The sequence below is a fragment of the Megascapheus bottae genome, chromosome 18, assembly GCF_031878675.1.
Source record: "Megascapheus bottae isolate mThoBot1 chromosome 18, mThoBot2.hap1, whole genome shotgun sequence".
NCBI lineage: Eukaryota > Metazoa > Chordata > Mammalia > Rodentia > Geomyidae > Megascapheus > Megascapheus bottae.
In genome coordinates, this window is record NC_143526.1 from 28150030 (window position 1) to 28165234 (window position 15205).

Here is a 15205-nt window from a genome sequence, read left to right on the forward strand (position 1 = left end):
CCTTGTGTGAGCAAGGTAAGGGACAGCACCCCAACGCTGAGTTCAACGACCACCAGGCTGTCATGAGAGGAAGGAAGGAAGGAAGGAAGGAAGGAAGGAAGGAAGGAAGGAAGGAAGGAAGGCAGTCTAAGCTAAGCTAGAAGCCCTGAGTTCAATCCTTGGCACACACACACACACACACACACACACACACACACACACACACACACACAAACAAGCACAACAGTGTTGGAGTCCCAAAGTCCATCTTCAGACCGCTGTGATCAGCGAGCACCAGAGCTGGGTCAGGTCTACTTACAGAATTAGCTGCTTTGGAAGTAGCAACTGATAACAACTCATCTTGTAGAATAGTTATTATTACAGGCTGGTAGAATAGTTATTATTACAGGCTGCTTGTGTTCTTTTAGAAAGAACAGAACTTTCCATTTTAACACAAATCAAGCCATCCAAGTTTGGACAGTGTGGATAGTGAATCACCAGCCTCCTCTGAAAGCTTCTCCCAGAGCTGAGATGATAGCTCAGTGCTACAACACTAGCCTACCGTCTCTAAGGCCCTGGGTTTCAGATCCAGGGGGTAGTAGGAAGAATAATGACACAACACCTTCCTAGATGGGCCCTCTTGTGAGGAAAAAAAGTAGTTTTTCTGTCAACTAGAGAGCTTCTATCTTGTATATTGATAATTTTTGATATTGCTATTTGCATTGTTTTTTCCATGGTAACTCTTATCTGTGCTGTTTGTGGCCTGCAGCCATGAGGGGTGTAAATCTTGTGTCAAAGGGGTTAAAAAAAATAAATAGTAGGGCTGGGAGTTTGGCCTAGTGGTAGAGTGCTTGCCTAGCATGCACGAAGACCCAGGTTCGATTCCTTGGTACCACATACTTAGAAAAAGCCAGAAGTGGTGCTGAGGCTCAAGTGGTAGAGCTCTAGCCTTGAGAAAAATCTAAGGACAGTGCTCAGGCCCTGAGCTTAAGCCCAGGACTGGCAAAAAAATAAATAAATAAATAGTAATTAGCAGGTGTGCTGCTTATAACCAGACAGCCACATCAGGGCCTAAAATCTTGATCAAAGGAGTTAAAAGACTAAAACTGCAGCTACCAAGTGTGCTGCTTGTTAGAAAGAAAAATCTTTATTGATGGAGTTGGAAGGAGTAAGATCTCCTTTTGAGTAGGAGCTGTGTACCAGATCTGATCAACCACCTCAAACTCTTATCTACCAGCCACTCTGTTCCCAGCTCCACTCCCTGCTACGATGGGGGAAAAAAAAAAAAAAAACATTTAAATACCACCCCCCCCGCCTTTCTTTTTTCATTGTGGGGCTTGAACTCAGGGCCTGGGCACTGTCCCTGAGCTCTATTTGTTCAAGACAAGCCCTCTACCACTTTGAGCCACTATTTCCAGTTTCCTGGTCGTTAACTGGAGATGAGAGTCTCATGACTTTCCTGCCTGGGCTGTCTTTGAACCTTGATGCTCAGATCTTGACCTTCTGAGCAGCTAGGATTATAGTGAGCCACTGATGCCCAGCAAAGAGCGCCCTTTCTAACCTTAGTAATCAATTCGACTTAGAAGATAAGCCTCACTCCTTGACAAGGATGAGGAATAATTAGGACTGGGATACACACCTAGCAAACTGCCTGCAGGGTGTGCCTGCCTCCCTCTGGGTAGGTGACAGTATTGAGCCCTCTTACCCAAAAGTCACTTGCCTTGGCTAATCTCTTGTATCGCTCGCTGTGTGTCAACTCATTTCTGACACCAGGGCGTCATGTATTTCTAACACTCTGAAGCCCAATGGTGTGAGTCAAGTGCAGAGCAAGTGCTGGCCACGGGGCAGGGGGGAGGCGGGGGGAGGCGTCTTGTGGGCCCAGAAGATGTCCAGCAGGCCCAGGGTGCTACTTCAACTACAAGGCACAGGGTAAGCAGCAGAACTACGGTGGGCCGCAGCCGGCTCACTAGAGACCTTACAACAATCAGCCAGGCTATGTCCTGTGACGAGCTGAGAACAAAATGAGAAATAACTCAGGGGGCCACGAGTGTGGCCTAGTGGTAGAGTGCTTGCCTAGCATGCATAAAGACCTGGGTTCAATTCCTTGGTACCATATATAGAGAGAAAAAGCCAGAAGTGGGGCCAGGAATTTGGCCTAGTGGTAAGAATGCTTACCTAGCCTACATGAAGACCCAGGTTCGATTCCTGGGAACCACATGTATAGAAAAAGCCAGAAGTGGTGCTATGGCTCAAGTGGTAAAATGCTATCCTTGAGAAAGCCCTAGGACAGTGCTCAGTCCCTGAGTTCCAGCCACAGGACTGGCGAGAGAGAGAGAGAGAGAGAGAGAGGGAGGGAGGGAGGGAGGGAGGGAGGGAGGGAGAGAGAGGAAGGAAGGAAGGAAGGAAGGAAGGAAGGAAGGAAGGAAGAAAGAAAGAAAGAAAGAAAGAAAGAAAGAAAAAAAAAAAAAGCTAGAAGTGGTGCTGTGGCTCAAGTGGTAGAAGTCTATTCTTGAAAAAGCCCAAGACCAGTGCTCAGGCCCTGAGTTCAAGCCCCAGGACTGGGGGGAAAAAAGAAAATAACTTAGCTGTCTAAAGATTAACTGAGGCTGGGATGAGTGTTTGGCTGGAAAACCAGGCCTAGGTTTCCACACTGAACACTGCAGAAAGGAAAACCAAAACAAACAGCTAGCAGGCGAAGTTCAGGGTCTGGATCATGATCCACCTATGCTAAATGTCCCCCCAAACAATGGCCTTTATCTAACTCAGGGGAGAACAGTGCCAGCACCCCATCTAAATCAATGCAGCAAACACAGAGGCTGCAGGAACTCGCTGGGGTCCTTCACCTGGTTCAAGAAGTCTATACTCGTGATTCCACAACGCTTTCTACAGTTCCCTTGAAAAGATTAAGGCTCTCAGCTCCTCCGGGAGCCCCTTCCCCATCTGTGAGGAAAGGAGGGGTTACGTCCAGAATTCCTCTCTACAAGACCTCACTACCTGTGTGCAGATAGCTCTGCTAACGCTGAATGTCAAATTTTCAAAAACCATGACATTGGTTAACTTATGATACCCTTCCTACTCAGCGCCCCACATCTCATGAGGAATGGGGAAAACACATGCAGGGGACCCCGAAACCAAGCCAAAGGGTTCCCTGGTAGTCCATAACCATCTCAACTCTTAGACTGTGTATTCAGATAAATGAAGCAAGCTCTTGTTTTTATCTGTGTGTGTGTGTGTGTGTGTGTGTGTGTGTGTGTGTGTGTGTGTGTGCCACTCCTGGGGCTTGAACTCTAAGGCACAGGTCCTGTCCCTCAAGGCTGGCATTCTACCACTTAAGGATGGGGGTGGGGGCAGGAATCTACCCACACCCTGTAGAGCTCAGTGTGTGTCCCTTGTGCTGAATTAGCGGCTTCGTGTCTGCTCCTTAGGGGTCTCAGTCTTGCTCTGGCTGTCCTTTGGAACAGTCGTGTGGACTTTTGCAGGGGTCTTTATTTTCTTGCTTTATTTTTATTTTTTTGTTGGTCATGGGACTTGAACTCAGGACCTGGGTACTAGCCTTGAGTTCTTTTGCTTAGTGCTCTATCACTTTGAGTTACAGGGCCACTTCTGGTGTTCTGGTGGTTCACTGGAGATTCAAGTCTCACAGGGTCTTTCCCACCTGGGCTGGTTTTGATTCTCAGATATCAGTCTTCTGGACAGCTAGGATTGTGGCACTGGCTTCAAGGGCTTTTTCAAGGGTTTGCCTGTGTCTCAGAGAAGTTTTGAACTTACAGTGTGTGTGTTGTGTGCGTGCGCGCATGTGTGGTACCTGGGCTTGAACTCAGAGCCTTGAGCTCTCTCTTTGCTTTTTTTTTTTTTTTTTTTTTTTGCTCAGGACTGACGGTCTAGGAGAGCCACAGCTCTACTTTTGACTTTTCACTGATTAATTGGAAGTGAGTCTCACAGATTTATCTGCCCACGCTGGTTCTAAATCATAATCCTCAGATCTCAGCCTCCGTAAGAGCTGAGACAATAGGCTACCAGTGTCCAGCATAAGGTAGTATCTTCAGTATTTTTGTTCATTCATTTCCTTGCTGAGTTGTGAACCTGCTCTTCCTCCTTGTATACAAAAGTCTTTTCTCAGGGCTTGAGAAAGTATTTTGAACTAGGGGGTTTGAATTTAGGGCTTGCTAAGATGGTGCTTTACCACTTGAGCCACACCCCTAGGCCCTTTTGCTTTAGTTATTTTTCAAATAGAGTCTCATATCTTTGCCAGAGTTGATCCTGACTCCAATCTGTCTGTTTCTCCCATGGTACTGGAATGACAGAGGTGTATCAATATACCCAATTTGATTGAGATAATGTCTCTCAGGAACTTTTTGCTCCAGCTAATCTCAAAATGCCATCCTCCTGAGCTCTACTTTGAATTGCCAGGATTACAGGCTTGAGCCACCACACCCAGCCTCTTCATTTTCAAAACAGGGTGGTTAGAACACATGGTTTGCAACCTAAGTCAATTATTTCTTTTTTTTAATGATTCACGTTTTTATGTGTGATTTATCTGCAAATTCTTTGTCTAATCCCCAATGGCAAAGAATTTTTTCCTGTGTTTCTGTCTGGAAATAATTTGGTCTTAGGTTTTTGTCTTCAGAACTGTGGTTCAGGTTTAATTCATGTATGTGGCATGAGGTAAAGGTTGAATCCCTTGCTTCTTTGACTAACGTAAGGATGTGGAATGCACTTTCACAATGATCTTCTAAGAGCTTCCACATAAATGGGCCAAACAGCTTTGGTTGTAACTTAGACCAAAAGAGAAAACATGAGCCTAGACAGGGCAGCACAGGCCTATGAGCCCAGAACCCAGAGCCAGAACTCCAGAGAGTGGCATGATTTCAAGGTCAAGCTGGGTTACCTTATGCAGTGAGACCCTGTCTCAAAAACAAAAATAAAAATAGTTGGGTGCCAGCGGCTCACGCCTGCAATCCTAACTCCTCACGAGGCTGAGATCTGAGCATCTAGGGTTAAAGCCAGCCCAGGACGCAAAGTTTGTGAGACTTATCACCAACAGATCCAGAAGTCATGCTGTGGCTTAAGTGGTTGAGCTCAGGGACAATGCCCAGGCCCAGAGTTCAAGCCCAGGACTGGCAAAAAGTAAAAGCCAAATTAAAATTAAATTAAAAGGAAGGAGGAGGGAGGGAAGGGGAGAGGAGGGGAAGGGAGGGGAAGGGAGGAGAAGGGAGGGAGGTCAGGGGAGGGAGGCTGCTTGTGTACATGTGGCTTGTCCAGGGGCCATGTACAGTTAGAAAGGTTGTACACTGCTGGAATCGTGGCTGTTTGGTCAGCTTCCACACTGAACCCTCGTGTGGTGTTTTGAAATCATCTTGGTCAGATATCAGAGAGCAGTACAGCGCCTTCATGGAATGGAAGAGGAGAATTCTACTGGGTGCTTTAAGGGGATAAAAAGGAATCATGCATGTGAAGTTTGCCAGCACTTGAGAGAAAAGTTCCTGCGTGGCTTCTTGCATGTATATAAAGCAACTCTGGGCAGAGCCTCAGGACGCTGGTGCCAGGCTGTCTCTGGAAGAAGGGTCTGGGGGTCTGGAAGATGCCAGAGGGAGGGTGAGATCCCCCCATTTAGGCTGTACCGCCTTTTTTTGTTTTTACTGGTTCTGGGACTTGAACTTAGGGCCTGGGCACCATTCCTGAGCTTTTTTTTTTTTTTTCTCTACCACTTGAGACACAGCTCCACTTTTGGCTTATTTTGGCAGTTTGTCCTCTGATAAACTCAGAATCTCATGGACTTTCCCCCTGGGCTGGCTTTGAACCACGATCCTCAGGTCTCAGCTTCCTAAGTAGCTGGGATTACAGGTGTGAGGCTGCCCTACCTCTTTCGTACCTTGAGATGTTATAGTATAGAAATGTGTCGTACATTCAGAAAACAGACACACAAAGATAATAAACACTGAAGAAGAGACCCCTGCTTCCCCCAAGGTGCCCTGTCTGAGAGTCCACGAGCACAGACCTCCAGTCTTTCAGCACCCTACCTGGATGTATACTGCTTATCAGATGGGGAAACTGAGGCTCTGAGCAGGGCCAGCCTTCCCAAGGCCACCTGGCCTAAGCCAGGCATGGCATGGCATGTCCTGGGGCCAGGAAAGCAGCCTCAGCCTGAAGGCCTGAGTCACTTAAGGCACTGCTCAGAGCAAATCCCATCTGGAAGCCATCGGCACCCCCACCCGGGCTGCGGGCGGGCGGGCTGGACCCCGAAGCATCTGTTCCTCATCAGGCTCCAGCCGTGGACTGGGTGCCAGGCCTGGAAATCCCATTTCCCGTCCAGGCCAGGCCACCCTCAGACCAGCTGCCTTCCCCTGCGGGGACCATGCAACCCCCCGGCCACGTGGAGGGCCCACGGCTAGCCCTGTGTGGACGAGATAAAACACTCCTACCAAGCTGCCCACGGAGCCTGCATCCTGCAGCCACCAGGGTCCCAGCCTCCCGCCCGGCCTTGTCTCCACACTGTAGGCGCCCAGGTAACGCCAACAGCTCACGTGCCCAGCACTGAGAAAGGGCAACTTATCCATCCCTCCCAGCAGTTATGGCTCCACTCCTGGCTCCCGCCAGCTCAGGCTCAGAGATCCTGAATAACTTACCCAGAGTCATACAGTTCATAGCTGGCAAAGGCAGTACTAGAACCGGGGCACCTGGCCCCATAGTACCCAGTCTTCCCTAGGCTGCCTCTGTGAGCCTCCATGGAGCCCAAGTCCTCCTGTAGGAGCTATGACTGTGTCCCCTGAGGCAGAGTTAAATGCACAGAAGTGTGTGTGACATACAGGGAACTGGCCATCACCCAGGTATCCAGCAGCAGCAGCTGGCGCTGTGATGGTGGCCTCGCCACAGCAGGGAAAACTATGCAGTGATGAAAAAGCCTGACGTAGGGTCCCCCCCCCCATGTTGACAGGGTTCCATATTGATCTCATTGTTCTAAGAACAAAGGCAGCTGTCTGGGGAGCAGAGAACTGGCAGGGAAACCCTGCTGAGGAGAAGATGGACAGACCACTTTTAACTCCTCACCTTAGACCCAGAATTTTTTTTCTATTACATTTTTTTTTTTGCCAGTCCTGGGACTTGAACTGAGGGTTTGAACCCTGTCCTTGAGCTTTCTCAAGGTTAGAGCTCTACCATTGGAGCCACAGCACTGCTTCCAGCTTTTTCTCTGAATCCAACTCTGGGTCTTCGTGCATGCTAGGCAAGCACTCTATTACCAGGCCAAACTCCCAGCCCTGTCCCTGAACACTTTTGGCTCAAGGCTGGTACTCTACCACTTTGAGCCACAATATCACTTCCAGTTTTCTGAGTAGTTTAGTGGAGACAAGACTCTCATGGACTTTCCTGCCCAGGCTGGCTTTGAGCCACGATCCTCAGATCTCAGCCTGCTGAGTAGCTAAGTTAACAGGCATGAGCCGCTAGCACTTGGTTTAAATCAGTCATTCTTATATCAAAAAAAGAAAAAGAGGCCACAGGCACAAGGCACCGTGCGTGGCGCAGGATTGGTGGACAGCCCTTATTTTTGAGGGCTATTCTCGTTTGGTTCAGTTTTTGAGACAAGGTCTCAGATAAATCCCAGGTTGGCCTTGAAGTTGGAGCGCCTCCTACCTCAGCCTGCTGAGTGCTGGGATTATGGGTATAAGCCCCCATGGCTAGCTTGCTATGGCACTTGGCTTTGGTGCTGGGATACGGCAATGGAACTGATATAAACCATGAATATGGTTGATCAGGAGCAGTTTGGGTGGCAGCCACAGGAGGCTGGGATCAGTGGCAGTCAGGCGGCTTGCATCTTTTTTTTTTTAACTCAGCCTGGGCACTGTCCCTGAGCTCTTCAGCTCAAGGCTACCACCCTACCCATGGAGCCACAGCCCCACTTCCCGTTTTCTACAGGTTAATTGGAGATAAGAGTCTCAGGTCCTTTTGTGCCCAGGCTGGCTTTGAACCTCGATCCTCAGATCTCAGCCTCCTGAGTAGCTAGGATGACAGGCGTGAGCCACCGCGCCTGACGGGGGCTTTCATCTTACAGTGTGCTTACCACAGAGGCCAGGCCCCATTCTCTGGTGAAACCTTCCTCTTTAGTCCATTTCACAGCTGTGGAAACTGAGCTTAGAGGCTCACCTCATGCACAGCAACAGCAGCTACAGACTCCAGCGGGGAACAGCACAACCCAGGTTCCCGCCGCTTCCCTGACCGCAGGGCAGCCTGTCCCTGCACTGGCACGCCTTCCCAGTGGGCCTGAGCACTGCACCAGGAGTCAGGCTAAAGCCTGCCTTGTGGTCCGCTCTGGCCTCTGCTCCCCGGTCCCTCCCGATGGTCAATGGTGGATAGGGCAGCCAGCAGACAGGGCCCTCGGCCAAGAAGCCTGGGAGTGATTAGGGCCAGGCCAAGGAGCTCTGGACAGAGGCGCCTTCTGCATTTTAATCAGGGAGGGCAGAGAGAGCCCAGCTCAAGTTGCTGCAAGAGAGGGGGGAAGAGTGGGGAGCAGGGCTGGGGGCAGGGGCAGGACAGGGAAGTGGGGAGAATGGGCTGGGGTCCCCCACGAGGAGGCCAAGAGACTTGAGGTTGGATGTCTTTCCTGCTTTGGCCATCTTCCTTCTAGATCACACAGACCCCTGCCCCGGTCAGCATTTAGGTCTCTGGGACAATTGAGTCCATTTCTGGTCCTGTCTTCTCTTCCTTCTTTTCCAGGGAGTTCAGCTCAGCAGACTGCAGAAGGGATGAGAGCCAGCAGCGTAGAAGGGGGCTGGTCCCCCTCTGGAGGGTAGACGGATGCCCGTCTCCACATCCAGGCTGTCAGAGAGAAGCACAATGATCCCCTGACACTCCCAGCCCTGGACTCTGAGCCTCCAGCTGCCAAGTAGGGGACCTCTGCTTGCTTCTTCCGTAGGGGAAGCGGCAAAGAGATCAATGCCAGCTTAGATCAAGTGGAGGAGGGGTGGCATCCCTACCTCCTCTCCTGCCCGGGCCTCCTTCTCCCATCCTCCCAGAGCCCGCCACCCAGGCAGGCCGGCCTTCCATGGCCCCTCCATCCTGCTAGCCCTTAGTACCGTATCACAGTGGCTGTGGCAGAAACATGCACAACCTCCCTCCTGTGGCATGAGGAAACAGGTGGGCATTCCTGAGTCCCCTTAACCAGGGACCCCCTCAAAGCCAGGAAAGAGGCACAGGGGAGGGAGGGAAGAAGGAAGGGAGGGAAGGAGGCCATCTCTGCCTTCCTCCAGCAGCCAAGTGTGGGGAGAAAGAGGCACCAGAGGCCAGGCTAGGGCATGGGGGACACAGAAGGACGACGCACACCCTGGCTTCATGGCGCTGTTGGAGGCTGGTCCAGGAAGATTCTCCGAATCACCCTCTCCCCCCACCCCCCCCCGCCGCCCCGACACACCCCAAGCAAGGAGCCTGGGCCGGCCTGAGCCAGGATCTCTGTGTCCCAGAATCCGTGAGCACAAAAGCGAGGCACTGATTGTGCCTGTCTACCCAGGGGTGGGGTGGGCCGGGCGGGGCGGGGAGTGTGTCCACCCTCCCTCCTTGGCTGGCACACTTCCTGCTCTCTTAGAGTTGGGGACCCTGGTGACCCAAGCGTGGCCCCTGTGGCAGGCAGAGGGGAGTCAGCCCTCCGCATTCCACTGGTCGCACAGTCCATTCCAGAATGGGAGCGTGGCCCAAATGGGAAACAGAAGGAATCACTTAAGTACCCGGTGGGAGGGCCGTGTGCCTGGGAAAGGGCGACCCAGGGAGCCCACGAATGTGTGGGGACCTGGGCTCTGGAGTCTGTGCTTAGCCGTGACAGGGACCCACAGGGTGACGTGAGCACGGGAGCTCAGGGGTTGTGCATTCTTGTGTGGCCAGGCTGCTGCCATGGTTTCTGAGGATTCCATAGTGATTGCAAGATAGAGGAAATGTCCTGGCCTGAGATGGGCCACCCACACCCGCTCTTCTCCCATCTCCTTCACTGGCTGCAGGCTCGCGAGCACTGTTGTGGGCAGCCCTAGCCATGCACACTGTGACATTGATCACAAGTTCTCTTTCCTGCACACCAAGTGCCCTCAGGACCAAGGACCCTTGCACATGCATTTCTGTGACCGTGGCCTGCCACATCAGGGCTTGAGAGTCAGGGCTTGAATTAGACAGTGCAATAGTTCATCCAGCATTTATTGAGCACCTACTGTGTGCCAAGTGCACTGGAGGCGATAGGGATGCAAAGACCAATGTCATTCTCAGACTCAGTTTTACGGGGCTGGGACAGGGGCTGGGCTGGACTCTAAATGTGTTCCCCCAATTCTGCACACTGAACCCCCTGTGTATGATGGTGCTGGAGGAGAGAGAGGTGGGGGAGCGTACTCTAGATGAGGTACACCATCTAGGAGTGAGAAAGCACGTCCTTCTCCCTGACCTTGGGGCTTCCCGCATCCAGAACCATGAGAAATCAATTCCTATTGTTTAGGGAAATTTCTCATAGCCTCCAGGTGGGGACACAGTCAACAAAGACCTGAACCAACCAGTTGTGAACCCCAAGTCAGGTGGTAAGGAGCATCAAGGATTCCAAGAACCAGAGGGAGAAGACTCTGTGAGAAGGTGTGGCTGAGGGGCTGCCCAAGAGACAGACCTTAGACGGTAGATATGGAGGCCAGGATTGAGGGACGCAAGGGGAGGCCTTGTCTGGCACTCCATTTTGTTCTAGAGTCTTTTTTGTTGTTGTTTTGCTAGTCCTGTGGCTTGAACGAAGGGCTGAGCACTGTCCTTGGGCTTTCTTCAAGGCTAGCACTATACCTCTTGAGCCCAGCACGACTTCCAGCTTTTTCTGTGCACGTGGGACCAAGGAATTGAACCCAGGGCTTTGTGCATGCTAGGCAAGCACTCTACCACTAGGCCAAACTCCAAGCCCTCCTCACTCCACTGTACTCCTACGATTTGGCTTCATTTACTAAGGATTATGCTTTAAAGACCTCCACATTGTTCTGTGTGTCCATCGCCCATTCCTTTTCATTTCTCAGTGCTATCCTATTGCATGGTTCTACTGTACCTCAGCTTGGTTCCTGCTTGTCAAACGGGCATTGGTGGCCTGCTCACTGTGGTGATAAATGACATGTTCACAGGGGAGCCACTGAAACACCCATGGACATGTTTCCACTTGCTTCGATACACACCTGGGAAGAAGATTGCTGCTGAATTGTGTGTGAAGTATACGTGTAACTTTATTTTTTTTTTTTTAAAGTGGCCAGGCTGTTTTCTAAACTGGCTGCACCATCTTCATTCCCATGGCAACATGGGAGAGTTCCAGGGCCTTTGCCTCCTCACTGGCTTGCACTGCCAATCATTATCAACACAGTTGCTCTGTGTCCTGCTGGAGAGACAAGAGCCAGGAGGACTGAGGCCTGAGGCCGTCCTCCCATTAAGATGCAATGGGAAAAAATAAGGAAAGGTAGGGAAGCCTGGGGTATGACTCAAGGGATAGAGCACCTGCCAAACAAGCTGGAGGCCCACAGTTCAAATCCCAGTGCCACTAAAAACATGAAGTAAATAAACAAAGATCCGCTTCATCCCAGCATGGTGTTCTCCTAGGGAAACAAACCCTCACATGTGAGCTGAGGGGTCCCGAGGAGGCCGCCACAGAGAAGGGCTAGGAAAAACAGGAGAGCCAAGTGGACACAGACATCCATCTACTGAGGCCTGGTAAATAAACAGCGCTGTAATTACACGACGCCACGGTGCCCTGCATAGCAGGGTGGGGGGGGAAGGGGTGACCTGGTCACAGCATCTATATGCACACACACACACACTCAGAATGCTCTGGAAAACAGCATGGAAGCAGGCATTGTGTCTCAGATAATAGCATGCATCCAGAGTTGGGAAATAGAAATGCTAAGTATTGTTTATCTGCCTCTACGTGGTTCTGTGGGGGCAAGAGGGGAAGAAACATCATTAGGAAGGAGGCGGGGGGGGGGGGGAGTCCCTGAAAGATTTTCCTTCTTAAATTGGGCGCGTGTCATCCTCACTACTCCATAGGCAAGAGGTGAGGATGATAGTTCAAAGCCAGCCCAGGCAAGAAAGCCTGTGAGACTCATCTCTAAATAACCATCAAGTAGCCAGAAGTGGAGCTGTGGCTCGAGAGGTAGGGTGCCTTGAGCAAAAACGGTCAGAGACAGCACCCAGGCCTGAGTTTGAGCCCCAGCACTCACTCGTGTGTCTGTACACACACACACACACACACACACACACACACACACACACACATCGAAACATGCAGCAAGGATGAAGAAGAGGCCCCCACTGTGAGCTGTGGCTCCCGCCTCTGGCGAGGGAGAACTCAGACGATTTCGCTTCTGTCCCTTTTCTGCCAAAGTGTATTTTCTGACTTTACTCTGAGGGACGTGCTGTGCTTGCTTAATAAAAACAAATACAGAGGGGCGCGTTGCTTCCCTGGGTCACAGGCTCTCCTCTGAGCCTCTGTAGGGTCCCAGGCTCCAAAATAGCTCTCCCCCCACCCCCCCCGCAGGCTCGTTCTCCATGTCCCCGGTGAGGGCCAGAGGCTGGCTGCCACACTCCAGGGCCTGAGCAAGAATAGGCATGGCTGGCGGCCGAGGCCGTGCATGATGTCTACCTGGTTGCCCTTGGGCCCTGGGAAGTGGAACCTGGATTGTCCCATGAAGCCAAGCAGAGCACTGAGGCCCAGAGGAAAAGCAATCGTGTTACAAGAGCAGAGGCCAGTAGAAGTGGTCAGCCAGGCCTCTAGGGCAGGTCCTGGGGGCCTCGTCCCATGATGAGACGCTTCCCTGACGGCTCCTCTTCTGTACCATTGCCGTGGTAGTTAGCTATTGGCATGTGTAAATTTGGGGTTGGATGGGGGAAGCCAGCATTCAGCCCACTAAAGAGAGCAATGAGCCAGCGGGGTCTTACTGAGCATTTACTATGTGTTGGGCTCTGGGTTAACCCTCCACCGGGGTCACCATCCAAGTTCCTTTTAGCAATCACGATTATTAATGGCTGCTGGACAGAAGGAGCAGAGGTCAGAGAGGTTAAACGACCCGGCCAAGACCACACAGGAGGGGAGGTGGGAAAGAGGATTCCAATCTGACAGGCGACTTCAGTGCAGTGAGAAGAGTGTCTCATGAGTCCACTGGGAGGACCGGCCAGCTCCCACCCCAGGCCCCAGGGGATGGAGCAGGGGAGGGTCCTGCAAGACCATGCAGCACATAAGAGCCCAGCTCCCTAGTCAAAACCTGTTTCTGAGCCTGGTGGCTCACACCTGTAATCCTAACGCTTCCAGAGGTCTAAGATCTGAGGGTGGCAGTTCAAAACCAGCCCCCCACAGAAAAGTCCCTGAGACTTCTTATCACCAAGGAGCCAGAAGCGGAGCTGTGAATCAACAGTAGAGCGCCAGCCTTGAGTGGAAGCGCTGAAGGACACACAGCGCCCAGGCTCTGAGTTCAAGCCCCAGTACCCACACATATGCACAACAAGTATTTGCTGAGAGTTGTGAGATTAGAGCATCACCCCAAGCAAGGCGGGTGTGACACAGAATGATGTAAACACCAGGGGATGAGAGGCCATGTGGCCTTCCCCCCCACCCTCCCCCCCGGGAGCCCAGAGACCTGGCAGCCCCACAATGCCACGTAAGAAGCTGCCATGCTGAAGACCAGGGGACAGCCGGCGGGGTCAGACAGGAGGGAGGAAGTCTTAAAGTCAACTCCACTGCCACCTCCATTGGATGCAACCTGGTGAGAAATTGGCCCAGCTGAACAGCTCCCCATCTCCTAATCCCCGAAAACGCCAAGAAATAATACACAGTTGGTTTGAAAGCCACAAATCGTCATTGCCCAGTCAGAAGGGTGGACTCAGGCCCTCGAGCTCTAGGCAGGAGCAGGCATGGGAGCGGTGTCAGCACATCTCCTCGGGACACGGCTCTTCCTTTGATTCTCCCCCCATTCCTCCTCTACAGTAACTCTATCTCCACTCCTATACCGAGAGCCATGGCTGTAATTCTGGGACAGGTGTTTAGACCTCTGGGTCTCCAACAAGCCCTGACTCATACCCAGTGCTCAGAGGCTGGAGGGCTGGGGGCCTGGCCCTCTGCAGGGACAGGCAGTGGGGTGGACTGTGGGGTCAAAGTGGCAGTTGAGACTTCCCTTCTTCCCCAGACCCAAGTCAAGCCCTCCCTCGGTGTCTGATCTTAAGCGAATCACCCCACTGTCCTGGGAAGACAAAGCTGGTGCCAAGCTGGGGTTGACCAAGCCGGTCCTCTAGTCCTGGGGCCACAGGCCACCACGTGTTCTCCTCTGTCCAGGCTCTCCTTCCTCCTCACCTGGCCAGGCCTACAGTTGAGGCAATGGAGCTGCCTGAGAGCCGGGGGCCCACAGGAAGACCCCCAGCACCAGCTGCCGATCCCTGCTGACAGCCATCTCCTGTTCCTTTTCCTGCTGGAGTGACACACCTGTCCCTAGCCCTGGGTCCTGGGAAAGCCCCTGGGTGTCAGCCCACAGGTGCCCAGAGCCCAGGGGACCCAATCCTTGCCCTGCAGAGCTTGCATTCCAGCAGGCTGGCAGAGTGCTGTACTCGGTACTCCAGGCTCCCCCAGGTTCCGCACGGCACAGTCTCACTCAGTTTTCCTCCCCTGAGAAGTGGGTGATACGGTTTTCCTCACTCCACAGAGCATGGCCCAGAGAGCCTGTGTGACTTACCCAAAGTCACACAGCTGGTGGGTGACAGAGGGCTGATTTTTTTGAGCCAGTAAACTGAAAAAAAAAACTCCTCCTTCCTGATCCAAGGAATGACTCACCCGCATTCCTCAGACAAAGAGCTGGGCTTGATCTGGCTCTGCAGATTAGGGCGTGGAGGCCCAGAGAGGCTGAACTACCCCTTCTAGGGTCTCTAGGCCCAGCAGTCATAGGAGAATGAGACTTGGAGCCAGTTGTCTCTGACTGGGGGAAAAGGGGGCCATCAAGATTCTGTGGCCGCCCCACCACTCACCGCCCAGCTCTGGCACAAACAGTTGTAGGACAATTTCTCATTCCTGGCACAGACACCAACCCAGGCTTACCCAAGGCATAGTCCCGCCCCCCCCTCCCCACCAGTCCCACGGGAGAAGGGAGGACACAAGGCATCGTGGCTCTGGTCTTGGAAGGTTTTTCTGGGTCTCTAGAAGGGATCTGGATTGGCAGCCTCTTCAGCCCCCCTCCTCTCGGGGGTCACTTGCTGGTGCTCCAAGCTT